The 6,000-nt window shown below is 34.1% G+C and overlaps 1 long non-coding RNA gene and 1 other non-coding gene across 2 annotated transcripts; both read right to left on the bottom strand.

Moving 5' to 3' along the window:
- Positions 1-1,629: 1,629 nt before the first annotated feature.
- LOC133843896 (uncharacterized) lies at positions 1,630-2,961 on the bottom strand. Its single transcript, XR_009894552.1, has 2 exons — positions 2,826-2,961; positions 1,630-1,970 (listed from the first exon to the last, which is right to left on the bottom strand). It is a non-coding gene; the product is annotated as an uncharacterized LOC133843896 (long non-coding RNA).
- A 962-nt stretch (positions 2,962-3,923) lies between these two features.
- On the bottom strand, positions 3,924-3,994 carry Trnag-gcc (transfer RNA glycine (anticodon GCC)). The gene has a single exon. It is a non-coding gene; the product is annotated as a tRNA-Gly (tRNA).
- Positions 3,995-6,000: the final 2,006 nt, after the last annotated feature.

Genomic DNA, 6,000 nt, shown 5'->3' with positions numbered 1-6,000 from the left:
GAATACACACACTCTTTTAGCGAATCATATTTATTGTGCAATACTTAAGCTTCCTTCCGACAATGATTTCCAAATAGCTTAAGACCCTCCCCACACACGGGTAGAGTATCTAGCGTAATCCGAGGTCCGATTCCCGCTTGATTCCGCATATCAACAGTTGCAGGCGAAGTGGTTTTCCCGATCTTTGGTGGCTTCGTTGCAATCTCTTGGGTTTTATTCGTTTCCAGCTTAGTCATCTTGTCGGTAGATACAGTTGTATTAGGTTGAAATATCAAATCAAGTAGTTCTGCTTCACTCATCGGTACTTTTTGACCAGAATCGGTTGATTTGATATCTCCCGTATATACTATGCGATCATCTTTCAGTTCGCGTGCAGCACAGAGTGGGAATGACAATAGCAACCATAACGAACACAATGGAATGGCTACGGTCAATAGGCATCTGGTTTTAATTGTCATCTCGTTAATAGACATGCACTCTACCCAAACTCGATTTTAAGACTGACAGTAAGTTATCGAGAGAGAGTTGCCCAGTATCCCACGCGCCATGTCAGTTGTAAGTTGTTGGCATTCAGAGACTTGCGATAAGGAATAACAAGAAACACAAAACTTGTATAGTTGCATTTATAATGAAAGCTTTAAAATTGCATTCATAATATAATATTACGAAGTCATTACTGACGAATAATTATATAATATATAATACTAATTAATTACTAAATAATGCCAACATATTGTTCAAATTTCTTAAATCCACCATATAAATTGTGCTTAAATAACCTTTTCTTTTAAAAAATTGTTGCATTTTGGAACATTGTTTTAATAAAGCTACCAGGTATTATGCAGTTGAAATCAACTGACAGCAACTTTCTTGTTCTCAATATATTTAATGAATGCATAACACAAGTAAAGCTTTTTCTCGTCATAATTTCAACTGGAAGTTGGTGATTTTAAGCGCAAACTAAAGCAACAGCATTCTCACTCACCGAAATGTAAACAAAGGTCTTGCTTCAAAAGCTCGACGTCTCTTAATAAATATGTAAATATGATCGAGTATAGACAGACAACCTCAATAGATTAAATACAACTTTTTAAATACAATATATTTATTCACATGCTTTTGATTTTTCTTCTACTCTTCTACAATGCTTATCAAACATCTTGAAGCCAATTTTGCACCTTGGTTCAGATCCTAGTGCCGATCGCATTTGAATTTGACATGGTTCATTTGAGAGCACTTGTGTGTTTATGCTGCCATCCAAAATAGCAAATGAAGCACTTATTAAATACAACCACAACAATAATTGAACCGCAAGTTTTAATTGGGATCGAAAAATTAATATCATCTTGTAAAACTGTTCTTAAACTGCACAACTTCTCTTTTAGGACTGAATCATTTTTTTGTGCATTGATCTTAGGGGAACTAACCAGAAAAAATTGCATCACTAAATTATTCGCATACTATATGTAATTGCATGTAATCAGATTAAAACAAGTATGAACGCTGCTGTCGAGTGTGCTCAACTGTGGGGTACCCGATACAAATTTTCAATAAAAGCAAAAAAGTGCAGTATTATTCTTAATATATTCCAAAATAAATATACCGTTAAATACAAAAAATAATACAATAGAGAGTACAAAATTGCAAAAATATTTATTCAATTTTTTTTTTTTATCTTTCTACAAATATTATCAAACAACCTTAAGCCGACTTTGCATTTTGATAGAGAACTTAACGCCATTGGAGTTCTTATTTGGTAAGGTTCATTTAAATCCACTTGTGTGTCTATGTTTTCATCCAAAATAGCAAATGAAACACGTGTTAAATACAACCACAACAATATTGGAAACCAAAGTTTTAATTGTGATCGAAAATTTGTTGTCATCTTGTTAAACTATTTCAAAACTGCACAACTTCTATTTTAAGACTAACTCAGTTATTTAAGTACGTTTATATTAGGACTAAATAATCTGTAAAAAATTGCATCACACATATGTAATTGCATGTAATCAGATTAAAACAAGAATGCACGCTGCTGTCGAGTGTGCTAAGCTATAATATTATATATCCATATCCATTTTACTAAATATAACGATATAGAGGACAAAACTTTAAACTTGTGCAGTTGAGAATTGTAGCTCTATCTCTTATAGCCTCTGAGATCTAGATCTGCGCATATTCTAACATGCTGCACTATGCTTATCATATCTGCACTAATAAGCTTGTCCCCATTTTATTATAGAAAAGTACATTTTTATGTGTACTTTGTCATAATTGTTTTTAATATCCTTTAGATTTTTCTGTGCCTTAGATGAACTTTTATAGTTGTGTATAAATATAAATAAATAAATAAATATCATCATCCCGTTTCTCAACGGCTGCAGATATATTGGCGATTATTTGAACTCCCGGTTAAATTATTACCAGATAATCTAGAAAATAATAAATTTATTTCGCTGTATATCCACGGGGAAACTAAAAATGTTGAGACCAACAGATACATATATTTGACGGCTCATGGGCTTAACATTTCAGTAATTTTCCTGCTTCAATTATGTTTATATTTTTTTGTTTTCGCAATCTGTATTATCTACTTGATTCCAAGTCAATGGCTTTTCACATTAACTTTAATGTGTGATTAGCTAGAATGCGAATTTTGATAAAATGTTCACAAATTTTAAATTCCTACCGTTTTCAAACAAGTGTAAAAGAGTGAACCATTTAACCAAAAGCCATTTTTAGGAAGTCCAGATGAGCATTTGGGTCTCATAAAATAAAAAAAATACAAGTTATTAGAGGTGCTGACAGTTGACAAGCGTGCTTACATGTAACAGAATGAAGGTTTAGATTAGCTTGCTACCCTTTAAAACAGAATGTGTACAATGCTTTTCATGGAATACTTGTACCAAGAAGGAGTTGACAGTTCTCCCAATATAAATTATTGTTGTATATTTGCATCTAAGTAGCTGCCTAATGGTAACAAATAATATCGTGTTATTATCAGCTGTTATTGAGGGCTACGCACTCATCGTGGTTCATCAGCTGATCATATAGCATAGCAGACTCAAGTGTGACCAAGCTCCAGCGGCTTAGCTAAGTCTCGCACCTAAAGCAGTTGCAATACATAAATGTTGCCTACTTTCAGGAGCTATTTCAATTACACTTGAATAAGTACAAAAGTACACTGAAATTTGTACTGTAATAGCTTCTCATAGTATTGGTCTATTTAAAATGTTTGCTGCTTAATATATGAAAAAATATATTGACCATCAGTTTTTCACCCTAAAGGTTGTCACTCTTCAACTTCAAAACATAAAAGCAGGGCATTATTGATTGGCAAATATGCGACACAGAATAACCTCGAATCGTTATGGAATTTGAGAGATCAATATCAAATTTCCGTTTTTGCTACATGTTAAGTTATGAACTCTATGAATATCTTGGGAAATTCAAGATTTAATTGTTGGTGTTTTTATAAAATAAACTCGTGCAAAAAAACGTTCTACACGAATATTTGGTATCTTCCTTTTTTAAATGTACGTAGTTGCTAAATCTAAATGCGCATACGAACGAACAGACGAATATGGCTAAATTTACTCAACTAACACAACAACACAACATTCTGAATATATGATAATATGATAACCTTATTGAACTTCTTCCATTTATTTAAAACTTGACTAAAAAATGGCTACTGATAACAAACCCAATTTGACAGTTAATTAAATTTGGATCCGATTAGATAATACATTTTGAAGGTATGCTAAAATGACAAAAAAAATTGTTGAAGTATCTGTGCCCAAACATTAGGCAAAGTACGAAATGAATAATATTCCCTGAATATATTAAATATAAAAGCTTGGAATTTTGATCTAGTCTAAATATATAATTTTTAGCAACAAGAAAAAGCAAAATATGTGTTTTGCATCGGCCGGGAATCGAACCCGGGCCGCCCGCGTGGCAGGCGAGCATTCTACCACTGAACCACCGATGCTTCATGAAAAGATAGTTTAATTAAACAAATGGAAAGGGCACTTTCTAGTAAGAAAGATATTTTTAAACTAAAATGCTTTTAGTAGTCAAATTCAAATTTCAAATTCACTCAATACATTTGTGTGCAACACAATATGAAAATTATTTGTCTTTCAAGCAAAAATTTTATTAAGCAGCTTAGGGTTTTAAGCATGAGAAATTCAGAACGTATTTAAATATGTGTCATATGATAAAATTGTTAAATCGCATAAGAAGCTCTAGCTTAAAAATTTAACTTTAATTTTAATGTTAAAAGTTATGTCGAGTTCATTATCAACTACACATACTGTTATCCAAAACTTTAGATAATGTACATCTGAAAAATGTATCCAAGGATGTTGATGTATAGTATAAGTATTCCACAAATTTCATAACTCAGAGACCTACTTTGCGGCTAGTGAAAATAGCAGGCGTTGCTTAAGTAAACGGAATGTCTTCTTCAGGTTCCGCATTGTTTACTGCCTTTTTTGTGAGGTAACCTGAGTTACTGGTAATAAATGTCGGCTATTTAGGCTAATCATTGTGACAATTCTATTGTCAGCCCCAGTTGAGACTGTCTCTTTCAGCAACCACCACCCATCAGCCACCCACTGACTTCATCACAAAAGTGCGAGGCCTCTTAAAAAGTATGCGGCGAGGCGAAATGACAACATACTTACACATTACATAAAAATGTCAGTTTAAATGGCATAATTTTGGAGAAGCCCCGGCGACCCTGGGTTAAGTTCTGCGAAACCTTTTGGAGGCACGCTTGTGTCCCAAATTTCAAATTCCAAATGCGAAAACGAGTAGTAAGTATATAAAAATACATTAAAATAATGCGTGTTCGGCACTCTGGCAGCTGATGCAAGACTTCCGCATTGAGGGAGTCAGTTGTTGCCGGGTTACATGTCGTACAGTCATTTGTTTATGGCGACCTCTAAGCAGGAGGCTTGCTAAATGTATGCAAAATAAAAGTAAAAGCCAATAGAAAAAATATTTTATGAGAAAATGACAAAATGAGCAACGCTCCACTCGAAATTGCAGGTGCGTTGTGTTGCGCTGCGCTGAGTCTTTTGTTTCTGCTTTCGCCGTTCAAAGCACTGACAATAGACACTGAAGACGACGCGAAGGTTAATCATCGACATTTTGGCAAAGTAATCAGTAAATATTTGCTATTTTTCTCTTGCGGTTTCCCCTCTCCTCAATGTTTTCTTCATTTTCATAAGAGCTGTTTACCAGTTTTTCATTTGGCATTTGCATTGAATGCATTCTAGTCTATGTCTGTGGAATTATTGATATTATACCCTGCAGCCATCGTATGTTGGTTATGTTGGTTAATATGCTAAGAAATGAAACAAAGATGTATCAGTATATTTGAGAATGATTCTGCAAAACAAAATCTGTTGAGTTTATATAAGTTCCAGTATTCTACAATTCAAAATTTATCCAGAACTATATTGTTAGAATTATTACAGTTCTTATATACAGGGTATCTCCCTGTCGATTCCTCATATTTTGACTGCTCTTGCTTATTTTTAACTTGCTTCATTCTGCGAAATATTAAAAGTTGCCAAGCCAAAGGAAATGTTACTTGTAATTCCAGCGGAATTTATCATTGTTCAACCTTGAACATCGACTTGCTCATCATATGGAGAGCTCTCTGCCTTATAAGGCTCCAACTGCTTTCAAAAATTTGTCTATAGCTAAATCAGGTAAAAAGAAAACTTTTCAATTGACACAATCTCAGTCTTATTGGAGCAGTTGTGAAAAGAGTTTGCAGTAGAGTTTGTAAGGCGTACTCAATACTTTTGAAAATGTATCGTGGAATCCTTTTGCTCACTTTATTGATGGCATTTTGCCATCAAGTTGTGCCTTTTGACAGCGAAGTCGTCGAGGCCGCGTCTCCCAGTACCCAGCTTGGATTAAACGTCAACCCTCCTACTATCGAGAACTGGAACCCAAGTGACATCATCTTTGTTATGCCTT

Source organism: Drosophila sulfurigaster, chromosome 3, assembly GCF_023558435.1.
Source record: "Drosophila sulfurigaster albostrigata strain 15112-1811.04 chromosome 3, ASM2355843v2, whole genome shotgun sequence".
Lineage (NCBI taxonomy): Eukaryota > Metazoa > Arthropoda > Insecta > Diptera > Drosophilidae > Drosophila > Drosophila sulfurigaster.
The sequence above is the reverse complement of the archived record's forward strand: the minus strand, read 5'-3'. Positions and strand labels throughout refer to the sequence as shown.